This window comes from Indicator indicator, chromosome 1, assembly GCF_027791375.1.
Source record: "Indicator indicator isolate 239-I01 chromosome 1, UM_Iind_1.1, whole genome shotgun sequence".
NCBI lineage: Eukaryota > Metazoa > Chordata > Aves > Piciformes > Indicatoridae > Indicator > Indicator indicator.
The window spans coordinates 56,189,525-56,212,529 of NC_072010.1; positions in this window are offsets into that span (position 1 = coordinate 56,189,525).

Genomic DNA, 23,005 nt, shown 5'->3' on the forward strand with positions numbered 1-23,005 from the left:
GGAACTCGGTAAAAGTTGTAACATCGAAGATGCAGAGCTGTAGAATCTTTTATCTCTTGCCTGACGTTTGTTTAAGCCTTGGAAAAATATATACGTCTGTGTGATACTTTCTCTCTGTAGCCAATCATGAGTTTACAACTGTTGCTTGGACATACTAATGACCAATTACAAGCTGCCTTCTGATATTATGTTAACCTATATAAAAGGAAAAGCCGTATACAATAAACTGACACCTTGCTTGCATCAAGCTTTGTCCCGTCTCTGCATCGCAGTACATATGTCCTCATAAGGGAAATACATTGTCAGCAGTCAGATCTGTATCAGCCAACATACCAGCCTTGGGAGCTCCTCCAGCTATTACAATTAACATAGGCTGAAGTAGAAATCACAAGCTGGAAGCTCCCTCTTACCTGTATAAAGTTTCTTGCCATGCTGCAAAAATGTCAGCTGTGTTTAAACACTGACTTCGGACTGGTTTAAAAAGAAAATATCAGTTGTAGTAGAAATATTGTATGTTACAGACACAGTGTTCAATTCAACAGCCAGCTAGCATATTTGTGGATTTTTGGGAAAATGGTTCCACAAAGGCCTGTAGCTGTTTTGCCTTTTCCGCTCTATACTTAAACAGTCCTTAAACTCCCATCTGTTTTCCGACTTTGTTTGTTCAGTAACAGAGACAAGAAGTTTTAATATAATGGAAAACCCCATAATAGGTTAACTTTCAACTTTGTCTTGAACTTCTTAAATGACTGATTAACTTACTTCCTGACAGTTTACAGAAGAAATGAGGGTTGTAAACAGGACTGCTTACTTCTTTCTTATTACTTAAGTATCTGTTAAATTTATTCATCACTCACACACTAACTGCCTAGAAACAATGCAGGATGAAGTGCTTGTAACCATAAATTCCACAAAGCCATGCACTGGAGTCAGGATAAAGGCCAAGAAACTACCAAGTCCTCCTTAAGCCTTAAAAGTGTAGTCTACAGTTGAAGTGATGCCTACAGGCACTTGCCACTAAAGTAAGTGGCTTTCACTGTCCCACTAACATGGCACTCATGAGTGAACCTGTACTGGCTGGGACCTTTTTATACTATCACCCAAGAGTGAAAAGGGGAAATGATTCAGAAGTTTGTATTGCCCTTTATCTAGAAACAGAAATGTGAAGCCCCTTCCTAGCATAATACTGGTTTAAAAGAATGAGATTTTGTTCAGGAAGCACCACTGCCTTTGGCTCAGGTCACTAAGAAGCAACCAGGTAACCATCCTGCTGAGCCTGGGTAGCTCCTCACAAGCTACGTTGATAAGGCACACTGCTATACATAGCAAAAAGAAGAGCAAGCAGGGGTGAGACAGTGTTTGCACCCATCCACCTTGGTTTTTCCAGCCCAAGTGAGCAGCTTCTCAGTTTTTGTTTTTTTTTTTTGATCAGCGAGGAGAACACTAGAACTAGGCCTGAATGTAGCATGAGATGTAAAACATATCTTTCAACTTCTCTGAACTCTCAGCTAACATCACAGTCACTAGGCTGGTTAAAAAAACAAAGTACCTAGTGACATCTCCTATCAGTCTCTTCTGCAAGCAAACACAAACTTCGACAAACACACACAAACACACATACAAACAAAACAAACACACACCCCCCCCCACTGTTTTGTACAGCAGAGGTGGAACAAAAATGTATCAGTTCTCAGGAACCTGCTTCAAAGATTCTGTATTCTTCTATATACTCTTTCCAATTTAGTGAAAAGATACATGAAGGATTACACGAAGACTGACCCTTGGCATAAGAAAAATACATTGCTGCATTATTTGACAGCAAGGAAAACTGTCTTCCTGTGTGTAATATTGCCATCATAATTAAAACAACCTGCTATATTATAGCATTCCTCTGTAGCAACACTACTTTCCATGTCTCTCAAGCTGGCTATGTTAATAAAAAGCTTTTTATTTGCCTTTGATGTGTGAGATGTGAGCCTACTAATTATTCTGAAAATGAATTCCTCCTTGTAGTGTAATTTGCTGTTCAGTATAATCATACTTTTGGGTCCTATGTCTCAGTGCTAAGCGAAAAGCTACTTAAATTGAAAGTATCAGGTGATGGTTCAACAGGACAGTCTCAGTAAAATTCCTCTTGTACTTTTCATGGAATATCAGTGATGTTTTATCATCTGTGATTACCCCTCCTTGATCTCTGAAAAGTCAACAGAAAAACTCCGATGCTGAAGTTCAGTGTGGTGTTTATCGCAGCCTGTAGCAGGGAAAAGTAACACTGGAAGCACCCAAAGGGAAAAAATAGACTACTCTCGTTGTCAAGAGTGATAGCCTGTGTTCAATGCCCAAGGTGATCTTATGCCACTAAACGGCAGAAGAGATGCATGATCCTTCTTCAGAGGAGTCCAAAGGACCAGAAAATGAGGCATGAATAAAGCTGGAAGTTGACATCTTAGAAAAGTCTTCAAAACCATGTGCCACATCAGTAATGATAACATATTCAGGAACTGGAAATAGATTAGCTGTTTCAGTGCAGTACTATCAGTGCCTTCTACTTTAAAGACAACGGTTTATTAAATCAGTGATTTTTCTTTGAGGACTTTTCATGGCAGGAGGTTGCAGGAGCTCAGTCTTTGGTGGGACAGATGTTTCTGTGTTATGTTTGTCGTGCAGAATAGACATACTATAAGAATCAGTAAATTTTCTGTGCTGACTGCTGGTTGAATTAATTTCACAGTCTTTTAAAAATTTATTTTCAAGTGTTGTGTGATCCTTCTAAATGTTATGGTAATCCGTTAAATAGCCCTGTACAGTTTGGACTCTGAACTCACTTTGCTAGATGCAACGGTTGTAAGTTTCCAATTAACTAAAAATTAAGCATTAACTGGAATACCTTAATTGAAAAAAATATGAAAACATTTTAATTAGTTTTTACAATTAGAAATTAATAAGTAAGTGCTACTAATTAGCTGCCGTAAAGTTGTACCTTGACTCTCTATCTAAACATATGCAAAGCCTAGGGCCTTTCTTAAATTACTCAAGCATGACAATTTCTTTCAGCCACATTAACTTTCTGTAGCAAGTGTTACTGGACTTGTTCAAGCATAATTTGCTTATGTTATGCCTTTTTGCTTACTCACATGACTAAAGTACTTTTTTCTCCATGCAGTGGCATTGCTAAGTCCCTGGGTTACAGAGAAGCATGCTAGGATTACAGATTATAGCTTTCATATTTTGTTTCTGTGGGCTGGGGGCTGCTATTGCTGCTACTGCATCAAATGAGTGGAAAGTCACTAGTCGAGCATCATCTGTTATCACTGCAACCTGGGTTTTCCAGGGTCTCTGGATGAATTGTGCCGGCAATGCACTGGGTGCTTTTCACTGCAGACCACACCTTACTATCTTCAAAGTAGAAGGTAAGTGAGTGTAATTTAACTGGAACATATGGAGAGATACATGTATTGCAAAGATGTGGGCCTGAGGAGAAAAATACTATTTTGGCTTGTGCAAGAGATTATGATTAAACCATTATGGTGAGTGTTAGTAAAGGATATTGTAGGCAGAATATCAGAAACGACTCTGCAGAAATTATATATATTCCAAGAAAGACAGTAAGCTCTTCTGAGTGGTTGGAAATAGGCAGTAAGTATACTGGAAAGAGTTCCAGTAAATACACTATCAGTAACAAACCACTGGTGGCAGAGAGATGGACTAAAAACTGTCTTCCAGCTCTAACTTCCATTGCTGGATAGGAAGACAAGGAAACATATCTGTGACAGCTATCAGTACTCCTTTTACTATGTAAGAAAATAGGACAGCACAAATACTATGCAAATGTTCATATGCTGGGAATTAAGTGTGTGTGCATATACTTGCTGTGTCACAGGCTAATATTTTATCTTTAATGATCAAAGGTGTGCTATTTCTGAACGTCCATTTTAACAAAAAGCGCTGGGTTTGGAAGTTGTCTACCAGAGTGCAAAACCAAAGAGAGTCTTCTTGCCTTATATCAGGAACGGGTTTTCTCAGAAACAGGTTCTAACTAGGAGTTTACTATGCAATGTGTTTTCTGTTGTGCTCTGTGTGTAAAGCATGGAATGAAGAAGTTTGTTTTCTATTTGTTGCAAGGTAATATTTTCAGTGAAACTATGTGTAAGTGCTCACGAGGACAAGGGCAGAGGGACTGCTCTCTCCTGCATGTGGGCAGCTTATGAGCAAGATGGAGTCAGGCCAGAGTAGGAAAAAGGGAATTAAAGCACTGCTATTTTAGGGAACTAGAAAAGAAATCCAGGGTAGACAGAACTAGTCTTGCTTGCTGACTCTTATGAGACAGAAAGAAGCACATTTCTAAGATGTTAACAGCTAGTGGTTGAATCCAGTATAAAATGTAGTGTTGCACAGTTGTTACCATATTGCATAAACATGGTAACACACACACACCTCACACGCTATGTGTAGACACAGAAATACTACATATCCCTACCTTTTCTTGCCTTTCATGCCCCTGCCAGACCAGACTGTGTGCTGGGACATACAGATTGATTCGTACATGCACACAGGATTTTGAGACAAAACTCGGCATCATTTTTGTACAGTAGCGGTAAATAACATCACAAATCACATGTGAGAGGTATGAATGGATGAGAATAGTTTCACTTATTTTAAAGAATGCTGTTCATTAGAAATTACTTAAAAGGCATGGAAGTCCACATGTATGATTTAAAAATTAATACTATATCTTTTCAAATAACCATTTACACATTATTTCTGTCAAGAAAGGAAAAAAACAAGAACTATTCTTCTCAGGCACATACGATCAAATTTGTTTAAAGCACTGTAAAGTAGTTTAGTAACATGAAACTACCCTTATTGCTATTATTAGTAGTACAAAGCTGCTTTCAGAATTATCAGCTGTAATCCATTTGACACTTTGTATTGTTACTAATATTTTGAATCTCTGGGGGATTGTAATTTCAATAACTAAATACACATCATTGTGTGTTCATCCTTTCAATATACACTTGGGCATCTGAATAAGGTTTTGCCTATTTGTTGCTTAGGGTAACATGGACAAGAAATCCACAACAAATTAAATTATCGTGCTCTTGTTAAAGTGAGAGTGTAGCAAGCTGCTGAACTGACATTTAGGAAGTCTAATTTTAACCTAGCAGTGCACACACCACCAAAGGGTAATGTTACACATAGCATAAACACTACAGGGAAGCAGTGAGGTATTTTGTCTGGAAAACCTGCTAAACATAAACTCCTGGTAATCCAAGGAAAACAAGAGTTCAACAGAGAAAGAGTTTTGCACTGTCACTTCATCCTACATTGTAAAGCAATAAAATGCTCAGAATAAAGAAGCAATGAACTCCCATCTTTGTCTTAAGAGTTTCAATACACCATAACTACTGGCATACTGACATCAGGGTAGGCTGGCAATATAAGTTGTTCTTCCATATGTTTATAATTTTATGGAGCCTATATGAACTTTGCCATGTAGCCAAAGATAACTGCTACACAAGCTCCTCCCTTCATTCTTACATATCCACCTTTGGGTTACCTCATAGAAAGCAATAGCAGTAAATAACATGAGTCAATTCTGCTCCAAAGCAGATTAATTTGATCATTCAAGTTTCAATTGCACTTTTTGAAAATTTCTGCAGGAAAGGTTTCTACAAAAGCTCTGTGAATTTTTAAGATTGTTTTTCCTGTTTTAATCACAGTAAATAAAAAAAGTGACTCCAGAGGTCTTTCTCTGAGCAGGATTACCCTGCAGTCAGAGGCAGTATGTAGGTATTTACTAAAACTTACTTTCAGCTAAAGGACTAATTATGCTGACAGGAGAACATACAAGGCAGTAAGAGCATGGCTGCAACCCAGCCTACCTACAGATCTTCAGGTTTCTGGAAGTCTGGGTTGGCACGGCCACACTGCTAACATATCCAAGCTAGCTGGGCTGTTGCCAAATGTACATTCCCATGCACAGCCACAGTGTACTCTGCTGCACTGATGGAAACATTCAGATGAAAAATCCTGGCGGAGTGCAACGGATTTAGTGTAGCACAAATAGTAATAGTGTTGTAGCTACAGTCATTTAAGGCAATGTTTTTGTGGAGAAGCAATATCTTTTATTAAATCATCTGCTTCCAGAGAAATATGTAGTAAAGTTGTTCATCAGATCTGACACAGATGCTTCAAGCTAAATATTATCTGGGAACATTGTCTCTTCAGTTAACTTGGTTATGATTATCAGTGCACCAGATATACTTGTGGAAATTTTATGATCTTTACACAGACATAAACTCACCCAGTCAATAAATGCCAGAATTAAAACTAACAAAGAGACAATATTGCTTAACCAATCTCTAAACTCTAATTAACCTCTCAGTCCTTATCAGTAAGAAAGTCTCACAAAGATCCTGCAAAGGCTGACCCTGTGAACTAGAACTCCTGATTCCATTGGAGTCAGAGCTGTTGCAGACTCCAGAAAGATGCTGACTTCTCATGACAGAGTTTCCACCCACTCTGTCCCCAGATAATTCCTCAGTGCTCCATAGGCACCACTTTTACTTCTCATTCCTCTCTTTTTTATCATGACTCCTCTTCACTCTCTGTTTTTTCATACTATGCATTCAGAGGGGTGTACCAGAAGGTAGAATAGATGTTCTTCTTTGAACCTTTGGTTGTTTGAGCACCAGATATTCTGCCGGCATCTCTTAATCTTGCTAGTGCCTGCTGTAATGGATCCAGATGGGGCAAGCAGTGCTATGGTAATGGAAAGGGCAATGCCCAGGCATTTTGGATCACATCAGCAGGCAGATTCAGAGCTACCATTTCATGAACCTGCCATTGTAACGCAGCTAAGGAGTGGAAGGAACTGGAAACAAGGCAACTACTATTGCAGCAGCCATACCCAAAACAGCTTTGCATAGTCAAACCACTATTTGAGTTCATTGGGAAGTGGAGATCAATGCTTCAGTGTGAGACCAGTAACTTTCTGAGAAGGCTCAACCTAGTGCAGGAAATGAGGGGCAGGAGGGCTTTGTTTACTAGATAGAAACTTACTGCTAGGGAAAACACACTGCCAGTTAACAATAAGCCAGACAGATATCTGTGTAACAGCCAAGGCCAAGCTTCTCCTGAGCCTGTGGGGAGGAAACAGTGCTAAATCCCCCAGCAACTGCATCACAAGTGGGGTTATGTGAGAGACAAGATTAGTGAGGGCTGGACTCAGAGAATGCTCTCCCACTCCCTGCTGTCTACTTGCTCCGCTGCTTGCCCCAGAACCCCATGCCCTGCCTAAGCCCTGCCCATTTCCCGCTGTTCATTCCCTGCCTACTTTCTGTGCACTGCTTGCTCCGTGCTCGCTATTCACTCCCTGCCCCCTGCTCGCTATTCACTCCCTGCCCCCTGCCTGCTGACTGCCTACTGCTTGCCCCCTGTTCGCTGCCTGCTGGCTGCCCGCTCTCTACCTGCTCTCCATCCATTTCTTGTCCCCTGCCCGCTCCCTACCCGCTCCCTGCCCGCTCCCTGCCCTCCCTCCATCCACTGCTTGCCCCCTGCCCCTGCCCTCTGCCTGCCTGCTGCCCGCTGCCTGCCCACTGGCGCCTGCGGGTCGGAGCTCCTCTCTCCATGGTGCTGCAGGCACGGCCCCGGAAGCGCCGTTCGTGACCGGGGGCGGGGGCCGCAAAGCCTGGATCGGAACAACGAGCCCCTTCTCGTCCTGAACATCCAATCCCTCTCCCTCGGGTTCCCCCTGGATGAGATGCCACAGGAGAGGAACGGCTTAACTGTACCCAGAGTCATGGCAAAGCAGCAGCACAGTGCACTTTTGGGAGGTCGGAAGAGGGAGAGGGCCAGGCTGTCAGCCGGGGGTGAAATGGCTACGGCCGTCAGCAGGAAGAGAGAAATGAGGGGGTGGCTGGGGTTTCTTCAAGCTGATGAAGGCTGTCAAAGGAACAGAGTCACAGGAGTCCAATATTGAGGTTAGAGGACGACTGTGTCTCAGAACTTCTAGAAAGCAAGACAGTCCTTCTAGTAAAACGCTAACTGAAAGGAGTTATGGCTGATTTGTGTTTGATAGACTAAGGCACCCCTCTGCTGAGTTTTTCTGCCTAATGAGTACCATATCCATTTGCTGATTTAGAACAACAAAGTCAAAACCAACATTGGCAAGGTTGCATCAACTTAAAAAGAAATATACACTAGGATGAAAAGTGCAAGTTTGTGAATGGTGATTTTATAGCTTCATTCCAAAGTGCTACCCATTTCTCAGAAGGGTTCTCAGAAGGGCAGAGGTTTAATGTTTGGTCTGAAATGCTGATTCCAGTATGGAGACTTTTGTGTATGCAGAGGAATAGGTTGTTAAGTCTTGATTCTCCACTCTCAAGGTTTGCTTCTCTGTTGTAGCAAGCTTCTTTCCAAGTTCATGGCCACCATTCTGATGTTAGATAAGTAGGTCTGATCTCTGCTCAAAGATAATTGCCGAAATGCAGGTTTTGTTCCTAGAGGAAGTTGGTAATGAACTGGAAGTCGTGAGACTTTGTGACTATATACAACAAATGTTTTTGAAATCTGGTGTATTATTACCCACCCTCTCCCTTCACCCCACCCCCAAAAGTGAAATAAGAAAGTTCATTAAATAGTTCAGCTTAGATAGGAGTTAGTTTGAGGTAGTTTCAAGTAAGGAAAGGAACTGATTCACATGCTGCAAAGTCATTCACAAAGCAGAGAGAAAGCAGGCCCTTCAAGAACAGATATGAAGTGAAGCAGGGGGCTAACTCCCAAATATCCAAGAGATTTTCCCTGAGGAAAATCCTGCAGCAGCTTTGAAGTAGAGCTGGAGTAAAACCCAGGGCTTCAATGAAGATGGTATGTTCCAGAGGAAGTATCCAGAATCCCAAGAGGGAGGACAACTCTATGAAATCTGTGATCTCAGAGCTGAAACATGGATTAGAAATTTTGAAGTTGTTTACAAGGAATCCTACTGCCAAATTTTATTTTCCCTTTGAGTTCTTTGTTTCCAAGATTTTAATCTAGAAGCTCTGAAAATTCATGAATCTAAACCACAATGAATCATTATTTACAGCTGTTTACTATGAAGATTGGCTCTGGCCAATTACTAGAACCAGAACAGTCCAGAGCTATGGGGCAGACTGGGAAAAGGTGTGTCTCCTGGGGGACCTGAAGCCAGAAAGATACACAAAGGGAGTCCAAGAACCGCAGGGCTAGACTGCACAGGGCCAGCTGGAAAACATGAGACAGCTGCCAGTTTTGGAGGAGAAGCTGCCAGCAGGTTACAAAGGACAGACTCTGACACTGCTTTAAAATCTGCAGGATTCCAGGAAAACATAAGGCATGGCAGAACAGCTCTCCTTTTTAGCTCTTGTTTACACCTGGCAATTGGATAGCATCTCTGCAATCCCTTTTTTGTGCTGTAAGCCTTCTGTCTTCCCTCCTTTATACAAGGGCAGAGGTTACAGTGCTGAGATTTTTTTCACTTTTGTCAGGGCCTGGATAAGAGTAATACTGCTTGTGCTTCTCTTCAGTCATCCTTACAGAGTTCTGCCTGGTGGACAGTTCCTTAGAGGTGGTCTTCATTTGCAGAAAACCAGCGAGGAAATCTGGAGGGAGCAGCATGCTGCTATTTGCTAGTGTGATTTCATTGCAGCTGGTGCAAGGATGGGAATACAAAGCTTGTTATTGGGGCATTAATAACAAAGCTCTTTCATCTTCTAATACTCATCCCAGGATAGATTGTTATCTCTGCTTTGCTTTTAGCTTTCTTTGATTACTCCTACATAGCAGCAGAGAGTGTACTGCAAAATGAATAGGACTCAGCAGTAATTGGTAGGCAGCCAATGTCTTAAAATACCTCTGTTCAAACAGGTTTTATACCCTGGTCTTGTGAGCACTGAGATGGGTGAGAGGAGCTTCCCTACAGTGTGTGCTGAGGAGCCTAGGGCAAATATACCTTTTCTAATCATTTCAGCAGTTGTGCTACAATCACAACTTCATTCACATTTACAGGGATACAATCCGTCTCATTTTCACAAGTCCCTGCAGCAGGAGGGAAAAGGAGATCTAGCAAAAACAGCTGTGGTAGGTGGATGGGTGAGAGGAGGAGACTGAAATGCAAATGACTAAAGCTGATGATTTTGAAATTTACACTGATGACATTTAAGGTTTTAAATATTTAGCCTTCTAGAACATATGATTTCAGGTGGTGGTGCAATTGGGAAGTAAGTCTAGTTGGAAACCTGTACCTAGCAGAGCTCCCCAGGGGTGAGTACTTGGTCTAGTCTTGTTCAACATACTCACGAGTGACCTGGAAGAAAGAATGAAGTGTAGCTTCTGCAAGTTTACTGATGATACAAAACTGGGAGGAGTTGCTGACAAACCAGAAGGCTGTGCTGCCATTCTGAAAGATCTGGACAGGCTGGAGAGGTGGCCAAAGAGGAACCTAATGAAGTTCAGCAACAGCAAATGTAGGGCCCTGCACCTAGGGAGGAATAATCCCATGCGCTAGTGCAGGTTAGGGGTTGACCTGCTGGAGAGCAGAGCTACGGAGAAGGACCTGTGACTCCTGGCAGACAATAAGTTAATGAGCCAGTAATGAGCCCTTGTGGCCAAGAAGGTCAATAGTATCTTGGGGTACATTAAGAATAGTGTGGCCAGTAGGTCAAGGGAGGTTCTCCTCCCCTCTACTCTGTCCTCACGAGGCCAGACTTGCAGTACTGTGTCTCGTTCTGGGCTCCCCAGTTCAAGAGAGACAGGGCCACAAAGATGATTTGGAACATCCCTCTTACAAGGAAAGGCTGAGAGAGATGGAGTTTTTTAGCATGAAGACTGAGATGAACCTTACCAATTGCTATGAGTATCTAAAGGGTGGGTGTCAAGGGGATGGGACCAGACCTTTCAGTGGTGTCCTACAAGAGTACAAGGAGCAATGGACACAAAACCCATACCACATAAAGTTCTATCTGAATATAAGGAAGAACTTATTTCCTTTGAGGATGACAGAGCACCGGAACAGGCTGCCCAGACAGACTGTGGAGTCTCCTTCTCAACAGATATTCAAAACCTCTCCAGGGTATGATCCTGGGCAGGAAGGCTGGACTAGATGATCTGCAGAGGTCCCTTCCAATTCCTACCATTCTGTGATTCTGTGAGAGAGGCTGAGCAGCAGTTTGGCAATGGGTATAGGGGAATGAATGTAGTCAATGGTCATGAGATGAGAAATTGTAGAGAAAAAAGTATCTGTGCATAAGAATCTGTGCTGTGGATACCACATGGAGTTGGCTGGGCAAGTCTGAGTTAAGTGCCAGTTTGGCAGGGAAAACAAGTTGCTGCACACACAGTAGGAGAACTAAATCCCTCAGTGCAGGTGTTATAGTAGTTGCACCTAGTTTTGCAATGTTAAGCACGATGCCAAATGAGTGTAGCCATTTTAATAGAGCTTTGCACATGCTCTGTCCATATCCTATCCTAGCATCAAGTTCCCTGTTGTCGAGGTATCTTTATAAAATTTCCTTAGAGTGAGTGGTGCCATGGGACTTTCTGGTGGTTTAGGGGCTAATCAGTGTATCCTCTTGGGTGTTTCACTGCTTCAAATGAAACCAAGTGTTTGGAGCAGGAGTGTTACCAGGAGTGTCACTGATTCAGATCAGTCAGGCTTCAGATTCTTGCTTGTTCAAGACACTTATTCCTTGATTCAGTCCTGGTGTCAGTAATGTGAGGGGCCTCTGGCTGTGCCTAGCAGATACCTGCAATCCACTCAGTTTTCTCTTTGCAGACTGGACATTGAAGCCCAGGGTCCCAAAATGGCTTTTGTCTCCAGGGATGCATTTTCTAACATAGGAGAGAGCACATCAGCTCAGATGGCTGTGCCTTAAAGAATTTTCTTATGTGCAGAGGCACTTTCTTGTCCCATTTCATGCCTCTCAGTCCATGGCCTCCATTTCCCCTATGGTGGGTTGAAAATTCCCCCCAACATAAAATTGCCAGACTGACTCAGTTGGAAGAAAAAGAAGCTGTATTTACAAGCAAAACTACAATCTAAAATGAAATTCAATGAATATGTACAAAATATACAATATTTACATATATGTAAAAGTATTTACAATTTATAAACAGCACAAGAACCCCCCTGGACAAACCAGGGGGCTAATAATAGCTTCCCCTTCCCTGCTCCCTTTCCTACCCCCTGTACAAGAGACAAGAGAAAGAGCAGAGAGTTGTTTGTTAGATACTCAGCCACAACAAAGCACTGCAGCCAAGGTCAGCAAAGCCAGGAGAAGCCAGAGCTAGTATCTGCTAGAGCAAAGAAACCGAAAAGAGAGAGAAAGTGAGCCTACACAACTATCTTACATTTATTATCTGTCCAATGGGACTATTTAGAGCTTATCATTATTTTCCTTTTTACATCCAGTGGTGATTTATTTACATTCTACCACTTTCTGGTCAAGATATGTTGAAAATTTTCCAGGCACAGCCTGCAGCAGCTCATGGACCTGCTGACAAAATTATTTTAGCATGGGAGCTAGCAGCCAGGGGTGCAGAAGGTGAGGGAGAGGCCTGGAAACTGGATAGCTGAGAAGGGTCCCAAGCTGAATGTATGAGATGCACATGCCTGGCAGTGGGGTACTTGGCAAGGAAAGAGGAACTTCTGGTGACATTTCGTAGTTGAAGTGAAGAAGCAGCATCTCTCTCTTGATGGTGTTCAGGATTTAATAATGAGTTTGTGTCATAAAATCTTCCTGGGTTTTCTTCCTTCTTTTTTTTTTTTTTTTTTAAACACATGTATTTGAAAAATTGAAAAATTTGAAAAAAATTGAAGTCACAAAGCTAAGCATTCAAACCTTCATGAGCTTCACTGTTAATAATAAACCAGCAACATTTTTCTGCTCCAATGCATGCTTTCTGGTGGGAAGAAAAGAACAGAAAAGACATGAAACCAGAGTCAAAGGAGACAGAACAAGAGCTATTAAAGAGTCACCTGATGAAGTGGCACGGATAACCAACAACATTGAGAGTCTACCAGAATCTATTAGTGTAGACCCTATGAACTGGCATTTAGCTAGCTGAGGTCACTCCAGAGCAAGAACGGTGGCTAAATAGGATGGACCTGTAGAACAAGATGGCCTTATATCTACTTCATGACAGGCACAGTATTGACAAAAGATGGGTGAATGCACTGGCCTGGAGAGAAAACTAGGAAACCATATTCTTGTTCTGTCCTCACAGTCACCTTTTATTGGATGCTGGAAGACACTGTCACCTGCTCAAATATTAAACAATCTAGAACTGAAACATTTATTATATTGCTTTGCCAAAGCACACATTGAAATCCAGGCACATGCAAAGTCTCCTGAGAGCATTTAATTCATCTTTCACCTTAAATAATACCTTGTAGAGGTTACCCAGACTTTAGTCCTTTAAATTTCTAAAAAAGTTCACTTAAAAAAAGCAGAAACATTAAAGACTTCTAAAGACTATGCCCAGCAGTCTACTGATGTGATCATTTTACAGCTGTTTCTTCTTTACTGTGTCACCTTTTCTGAAGAAAATGTGTTAGTCTGGAGATGACTAAACTCTAGTAAAACACTTCCTCAGTGTTTTTAACCTCCTTAAAGATAGGATTTTAAAATTCCATTTCCTGAGCTAAGGTTTGTGTTGTACTATTTAACAGTTCTCCATAAATCAAGAACTCCATGTGGTAGATTTTAATATTGTGCACCATCAACTGGGTATTAATCAACTGCCAATCTAATCTTATTTTATGAGATCATTTTAAGTTAGACTCCAAAATTTCCCTTCTAGCCCTGTCCCCTCCCAGCCCCCTTTCCCCCAAAAGTTAATTACACAGACCCTACACAATTACATAACCTCGCAGTCAAAATGAGAAGCAAGACAGAATACTTGAAGATTCTCACAAATTTGCTTTCATAATAATATATTCTGTTTTTTTACCAGGTCCACTCTATCAACTTTTATACTTGATATTATTCTTGTATCCAGATAAGAAGCAAGTCACTCTTCTGCAGATGCCAGTCAGACACAAAAACATCTCTTGGGCTTATATTCAGGGCAGCACACTGATTCATATTTCCAAAGGAAATGAGAGCTCAGAAGTCCTAAATTTCCACTGCAGATGGAAATCCGCCAAAATCTTCTGTTATTTAGAGACTGCCTTTTCCTTCTTCACAAATAACTTCCAAACAATAACATAGAATGTCACATAAAAGCCTTTCTATTGATATTTCATCCTGTAAGCAGCAAAAGCAGAAACCAAACCCCAGCCACTAAGAAACAGTGAAAGTGATTCACTGACTGTAACTCAGTACAGTATATAATTGGGTGACCAGGAGAACAGGACTCTCCAGAGGTATAAACAACTTCTCCAGGGCAAGCCCACCACAAGTCCAAACTCCTGCCTTAGGCTGGCATCCCATCTCAAGCAACTATTACAACACATATGGGCCCTGAGTCAGCCACCTTTTGTTAATAAAAGAAGTAGCTATCTCACAAAGTGGGGAAAAGAGGTAATTTAATTAACCAAATAATCACTAATGGCATCTGGCTTTTCCACAGCATACTTTTGATGAAACATTCCACCTTACTAAACAGATGATACTACTATATTCCAGCAAGACCAATGCAACAGACAATTTTGCTTTAATTTATGCTACCTTTCAACATCTTCATACCTCAAGTAGTTTTGCTTTATTCAGTGTCTATAACAAAAAAACTCCAATATCATATTTACTTAATATTGTTCTTAGAAATTCAGTTCTTCACAGAAATTCAGTATTTTCAATTGTCAGTCACTCTTGTGGCTCTGTGTGCATCAAGGCTCTGGTCCCCTTTGAGCAGACCTATTTGCCTGGCTTGGTGCAGGATTCACACCTAACAAGTGTGGTTTTGACTTGTCGTAAGTTCGTCCCTGTTCAGTTCAAAGCTCCCTGCAAAGATTGCCTTCCAGTGCAAAAGCCAAAGTTTCTTCAGCTTCGCTGATGAGCTAGGTCTCATCTTGGTAGGCTACAAAATCTCCTTGTTGAGTGTTCTCAGAGGTAGGATTTGTTGAAATTGTGATGTGACCTGACTAAAATCCCAATCAACTGAAAAGTCGCTTAGTGTCCTAGTCAGAGCCCTGCATCTCAGCTTTTAAAACAAAGGCACCCACTACACCCAGGGACAGGATATGAGTGGAAAGCAGAAAATATGTTGTCCTCCCTGTCAGGGATTTGGTTCAACTCCTCCTGAGTCAAAAACATTTGCTGCCATCCCAGAGAGCTGATGGCAGCCAGGTCTTATTGCCCTGCAGTCCCAGCAGCTGAGTAACCACTATGGGCTAGGGAGGTCACTGTCTGTGGCACTGTGAACCATGGCCATCCTAACATCCCTTGACCATGGCTTTCATCTTCTTTGCTTCTCTCTCTCAGTCCTTTCCTCCTAAGGCTGAGACCACCACAGGGCTCCTCTTGTGTTTCTGACTGACACTGGAGTACAACAACACAGGCTGCAGAGGGATTGTCACGTTACTGCTGCCTCTGTGTAGGTGTTTGATACAGGTACATCCTTCCAGAAGGCACAAGGAGCTCAGCTGAGGTAGAAGGTGGGACAGTCAAAGGCAAATAAATAATCTACAGCTGGAAATGTGTGCCCTGAGGGAGCAGGCCACATACGGTGAACCACCTTCTCATAAAGCAAGTGAGACTCAGTGTGGTTGGAGGTGGTCAGTTGGAGATGGTGGGTTGGAGATGGTGAGTTTTAGTGCAAGAGTATAACAGGGAATGAATAGGTTGTGCTTCTCCAGTTCTGCATCTCCAATGCCTTTCAGAGAGTGGTACAAGAGTCACTCTCAGAAAGTCAATGACCAGTTGGGTCTCTGTGGCTAGGACATCCTGCATTGTCATAGCCATACTTTAGCCTGGGCTTCACTGGGGATGCAGACATCCCCAGTCCATGGCTTAGCCAACTTCCTTCCAAGTGACAAATCTTGTCAACCCTGGCAGGTGATGGTGGTCCTTCTTGAGAGGCCATGTTTGGCACAGCTAGGAGAGAGGCAGGGGGAAAGGTGGGCAGCTCAAGCCAGAATCCCTCCCTGCAGGCAGCAGTTACTGTCTGTGAGCAAACTCCTGCCCAGGCATGCAGTGTAGGGGCATGCTGGGCTACATGGTGGTGAGTCTTTCTCTCCCTTCTCTCCCCTCCCTCCCCTCAGCACACAGAGAGCAGAGCACTGTGTGTGTTAACAGGAAGAAGCATAAACATTTCCAGCCAAGGCACTTAACGCAAGTCTGTTTGCCAAGCGGCTTCACTACCTTCTTTGGTTAAGGTTAAGAGAAATGTTGTTGCTCAAAGGAGAAAACAAGTGGGGGTGTTTTCCCCCCTCACCCTTCCTGTCTGCAAATCCAGGCATCTCTGGGCTACAGTTCCTTATAAACAAAAGAAGGAGCTTTTGTGGAGCCTGTTGATAAGAGATACTCCACACCACATCCCACAGATTTTTACTTTTCTTTTTATTTCTTCAATAAAATGCAAGTGTTTGAGTGCTTTCTAAGGTCACTCACTAGGTGTTCCGAAGTGCGGCAGTTGTTCTGGTTACTGCAGAGACCTAAGGGCAAGCCCGGGGCAGAGTAGGGCACCACTGGTTGTCTGGGCCAGGTGATAGGATTTGCATTCAATCAGCAAGATCTAAGCATGCAACACTTAAACATGCTCAGGTGAAAGGAGAGTCAGTGAGGTAGGAATGGCTTTTATCTGCACTCCTTTTTCCTAGGAACGGTTTGCAAGGGGACAAAACACTTACAGCCAAGGAAAGCAAGTCTGGTGTCTGTCAGCTGGGGCATGGGGCTGGGAGAATCTTTTGACAAAATACACAAGTCACAGTCTCCCAAAATACATCAGACGACTTGGTGGAACCAGATCATTAGGAAAGTATAAAGTGAGCTTGTGAGGTGCAAGGCTCTTCCTTGACTTGGTGGTGATATTTTGGCTAACACTTTCAGCATGAGGGACCAAGCTCAAGTTCTTTGCAACCTCAGTGAAGGCTAACAGTTCAACTGTAAGAAATAAGACCATTTCCCCAAACTTCTGGCATTTTAATCAAAAGAATGAGTGGGAGCTCTTCTTTAAGGAATCTGAGTGGTTTAAACTATCTGTTCTTTACAATTTTTCTACCTTGGATCATTTGAAATAAAAATCTGTGTCCAGCAACAGAGTTTCATGTTGTGCCCACTCGCTCACACAGCCTTGCAGCAAGATAGTTATAGTTCATAACACTGCTGAACAGGGGAGAGGAACCAGTAAGCAAAGATATGAATCTTGGTTGGAAACAGACTTGTATTCACCATTCCTTCTTTTAAAGAGCTACTCAGGACCCTTGCACACCTACAACACATATCTGTTACGCATAAGTCATGTAAAGTGATTTTTTAGAGACTGAGAGTTTTGCAGACTTTTCTCAGTATGCAAAAGAAATAGTATTACTTTAAGGCCTGAAGTTCACTGGGTTACATCTGCTTTCACTCAATTCTACCAACAACAATATTTTCAAAATTAATTTATTTCTTTTTTCCCCTTTCTGTCAACATCTTTGCAGCCTTACTGTCTCCTCTGCGCTACTAGCAGAAACAGGATCATAAATTAGTTCAGTGCTATGTCTGACCCAGTACTGTTGCTCAAGTAATGCTAAGGGTTCTTTTAATAATCTGTCCTGTCCTTTGTCTCAAAACATCTACTACCTTCTCCTTTCTAAATAACTTACCGGAAACTCAACAGAAAAAATCCCACAAGATTCACAGCACCTGTTGGGTCCATGTACATGGATCAACAGGGATCAATCCAATATCCAGGATCCTCTCAGTTGGGATCAGGCAATGCATGGCATATAGACTGTATGATGTTAGAAAAAAAAACAAATTTAAAAAGGGCAATTCTTTATAAAGAACAGCTTGTCTATAGGTGCAAGATGGCTTCTGCTTGGCCCAGGCAAAGCCTCTACTGCAGTACTGTGTCCAGTTTGGGTACTACACTTGAAGCAAGATTCAGAACACTTGGAAATCTTAGCACACAGATAAGACCAGCTAGAATCCCTCATGTTGATGAAACATGACCTATAAGGAAAGACTGGAAAAAATTTAGACTGTTTAGTCTAAAGATGAGTAGTCTAACTGTAAGCATGAAAATGACCTTCAAATATGCAAAAAGAGGCTGCAAACACGAAGAGCATAATCAGTTCCCCACATCCAGTGGCAATACCACAGGAAATGGTGATCCTGGATCACCATGAAGACTATTAGCAGTTTTAGCTTTCTACTCTAAAAGCAATTGTCCTTTTTTTTCCCTGTCTGTCTATGGACAGTTGACATCTAACTCTCAGCTCAGTTTTGTTATTCAGTGGTTGTTTTACTCTGTGATTACCTGAGTCAGCTCAGCCTTGTACCCCATGGTCAGTTCTAGCTGCCAGAAGTTAAATGTGCTCCCTGAAGTCCTCACCTCTTTTCTCTCAGACTGCCCTTTGCAGCCTGCTTAGGTGGAAAGCTGTAATTCAGAAAATATAATTTATAAAGCATTTAACATCCACTTGTTAGTCAACAAAGGTCTTTTAGTGGACTTCTGGTCTGCAAAGGTTGGTTGGTATTAAATCCTCTTGTGCTTTTTAATAGACATTTTCCACCTCTTGCCTGGTGTTTTGCTCTGTGTTTGCAGAGCTCACAGATCTGTGTAACGTATTTGATGCCCACGATTTGGCCTAGATACTGTGGAGAGATCTACAGCTCTGAAAAAGGCAGCACACTCACATTCATCCTGTTTCACTTCTCTGTGCTGCTGTCACTGACAAGTAATATTCTCCTAACATAGCTGAAACACCCCAAGAACAGGAGGTGAGGCTACAACATAGGCCAAAATGCTTGAAGTACTTGAGCTGATAGTTATCTTCCTTGTATCAAGTATAAACAGTATTTAGACTGGGATTTCAACAAAACCCATTAAGTTAATGTCCAGGTCATGGAAGAGTAAAGTGAGGCTGGCAGGGAGAGGCAACGCTCTGAATGAGCTTCATGTCCATTGTTTCACATCCATTGTAACAACGGAAATTTGATATGAAATTATGATTTTGTGTACAGAACAGACTCAGACATTAGAAATCTTGAATGGTGATTTATCCAACAGCACTTTAGGAACCTGTGGTGTAAAATGATATGTGTGAGATAGTGTAATGGTTTAGTGCAAGGGCTGACCTGCCTGTTCCTCCAACACAAAAGTGAGGGGAGAAGTAACACAAAATGCAGGGCTGAGATAAAGAGATCAGAGTTTAATACAGCATAAGATATCATAATCACAATGCATAATTACCTTAGCTAATAATCTAATTAATCTAATAATACAATACATGATTACCTTAGTTCAGCCTATTTGCAGAAGAAGCACAGTGAAATACAGGAAGAATAAACCAGCACAAACCGGAAAACCAATACCAGCAGCTGCCTGACTCCCACTCTAACCACCACCATCCCCGCGGAAAAGAGCCAAAGCCCAAGAAGCCAGAGCCCAGAAGCAGAACCAGAACAGGAAGCCTCCCATGTTGCAACCTGAACTTCAAGCCCCATAACACTTTGTTCCAGTTAGCACTTGCACTTTTTGAGGCTGGTATGACTGCAGCATGGTATGAGTAACAGCAGCAGGTTCAACTCAATCCATGACAGCTAGTCACCCTGTGATCACCTCATAGTCAACAGGAGCAGGGCATCCTGTACCCTTTTAGGACAGGATCTATCTTGTCCCTGGAAGACACCTACACAAGAGGAGCAGTCTAGACATGCCAACTGACAGCAAAGCAGGTGGCTGATGAGTGAAAGTATGCACTTACCAGGCAGGATTCAGCTGAATACTCAGTAGATACTTGCGGTGAATCCTACCCTGCCTGAGGTGAGTTGCATGTAATTTGTACCCAGAACTATCAATCCAAATTGGAGTGCACATTGAAAGCAATTTTTGTCTCTGTTTTCCCCAAATATGTGCCCAAAAGGAGCAACACTTTCCCCAAAAGCTGCTGCAGGGGCAAACTACCACAGCCCTTAAAATGCTACTTGAGACTGAGGAGCCCTTCTCTGTCCCACATTATTCAGTCTTGTTATTCAGCTGACCAGGACTCCAACTGTCCTTAATGTTCAGAGGCTTGTTGCCCCCTCTTTCTACATAGCCTAGATGCCCCAACGAAATCCATGTTTTCCTTTAGCCATAAAGCACAAGTATGGAAAACAGATCCCTGATAGGCATTTGATGACAGCTGGATCTCATGCAAGAGATAATGCCAGCTATTTAGATAACTAAGCCTGTAACTTATTCTTTCGATAAACTTTTACATAAAACATGCTCTGTGTGCACACAAGCACACACAAAGTCAGGATGTCTCTCATTTTCCTTGTGCATAAATAACACTGTCCTCTTGAAGGGTGCTTCATCATTATCAGCCTGGTGGAGAAGAAATTACAGTGGGCAAGAAGGGTAATCAGGAAGAAGGGCTGGCTAACCTCAGTTGTTTAAGCTATATCATTGCCAGTCAGCTTTTGGGAATCAATGGACAATTTCATAAAGTGTTTTAATAGCTAGAATTCACTGAGCCACTATAAACCATTTCCAAAGGAGCCCTTTGTTGACATTTTGGCAGTATATCTCTGGCTGGAGTCAAATAAATTAGTCATCAGATAAATCAGTCATGCCAGCTATGAGAGTGATACCAAAATAAACAGAGTGTTTTAGTCAAATCCATTAAACAAAAGGATCAGCAAATCTTATTTAAAATTCCCCCATGTAATTCATGCATAATTAAGTTTCTGAACATGAATGCAAGTATGCTGTTCCAGAGTATGTGGTGATGAAGATTGTATCTTTGAGAGTAAATGGGGATCTCCGGATGCAATTAAAAGTAATTTTTTGAATTGCTGGTTCCAGGTTCCTACTGGCAAAATCCAAGAAATTCAAAGCCTGAGTCATTCCTAAATTACCACACTTTTGATGCCAGGGAAACTCCACTGATTTTGATGGAGTTACATCAGACTGAATCAGGCCAGTAGAACTTAGTCCTAGTAAAAATTAAAAATCAAATAGTTTCAAAAGAAAATACTAGTTTAGACAAATCCCATTCTACAGCAACAGCAAAAAAATAATTTGGGGAGTGTAAAGCACAAGGCAACATGAGATAAGGCAACATGAGATAAGGCAACACGATTTAAATGCATACTAGGTCTAAAACACACAAGCAACCTGAACTCTTCAAAAAATTTTTGGCCCAAATTACAGACAAAACAGTAACAGTGATATCTTTATAATTACTCCATGTTCTGTATCCAGTTATGATTAGCTCATCTATTAATCATGGTATTCATATAAAATACTAACAAAATCAACTTCTTTTACCAATATCCTTATACCCAGCTCCTGGGGAAGCTTGACCCAATCCTGGGAAGGGTGAAGTAGGGCACGAGAAAGAAATCATAAACTGTAATAGTGTGAGCAGGCAGCTTGTGAGATGGAAGAAGCACTGCTTTTAAATGAGTCGAGGGAGTTTAAAATGTTGTGAAGAAGCTTTTCTTATCTAGTTAGTGTTTGTTTCCTAATAGCTGCTATCTCAGCCTCAAATTAAGCACTTTAATTGGCCTTGTTGGCCAGCAGATTAACTGGCCTTGTGCATCAAGGATGCAGTTCTCACTGGCTTCACTTTGCCCAAGCCTCTGAAATTAAGTCCAGAAGACTTCAGGGGTAGATTTCCTTTACCTCATAGCACATGTAGTTACCTTGAGTCTTGCAGCTTTGATGCGAGTCTCCCACTGTCCTCACATCCCATGCCTGTGCCAGCACTGGTGTTTACATCCTGCACAACTGTGATCATCTCTGTACTTCCCCAGTCCTCCCTAAATCAAGTGCAGCTGATGACCTTGTCCTTCAAGCAAGGAGACCTGCAAAGGGACGGCTGGAGTACGGATGTCCCATGCCCAAGCATTAAAGGAATTAATGCATTTCAGCTCAGGCTGATGATAGGATTCTTAACAGAAGCAATACAGAGAGGTCTCTCAGAGGCAGGATTTCCCTCTCCTTTACTGAGCACTTAGAATCATAGAATTGGAAAAGGCATTTAAGATCATGGGGTCCAAATATAAACACAGCACTGCTAGCTCCACCACCGAACCATGTCTCTAAGCACCACATCTGCACGACTTTTAAATACCTCCAGGTACTTTAAATACCTCCAGGTATTTAAACTTTGGTCTTTAACTTTTAAACTTTAACTCTTAAACCTTAAAAATCAATCATTTCCCTGAGCAGCCTGTTCCAATACTTGGCAACCCTTTTGATGAAGAAATTGTTCCTAATGTTCAGTCTAAACCTCCTTTAGTGCAACATGAGGCCATTTCCTCTTGTCTTGTTACCTGGGAGAAGAGGCTGACACCCACCTCACTACAACCTCCTTTCAGATAGCTATAGAGACTGGTAAAGTTTCCCTTAAACCTTCTTTTACCCAGGTTAAACTACTTCAGTTCCCTAAGCTGCTCTTCATAAAACTTGTACTCTAGACCCTTCACCAGTATTACCCTTCTTTATACATGCTCCAGCACCTCAATTTCTTTCATATGTCCACAATATACATCTCCCAAAAATGAAAAATGCTCCTCAATTACTAAGTTCCTTAGTAGGACATACTCTAAAAGTAAGAGCTTTTGTCACATTTACTTACTAGTGTATTCAACATGCATATACAAGAAATGACAGAACATTACCTCTGTGCACACTTGCCCATTTCCACCGAAAAGAGACTAGGGAACAAGCTTTGGAAGTATATTCAATGGTGGGATGTCCTCAAAAGAGAGACACATTTCCACATGGACAAGTAGGAGCCTTGTTGAGATTTGGCAAAAGGGCCAATAGCCTTGCTAATGTTTGACTTACATTACTTCCCAATTACAGCAGCTTGTGTACTATCAAATTCTGTATCTATAATTTAATT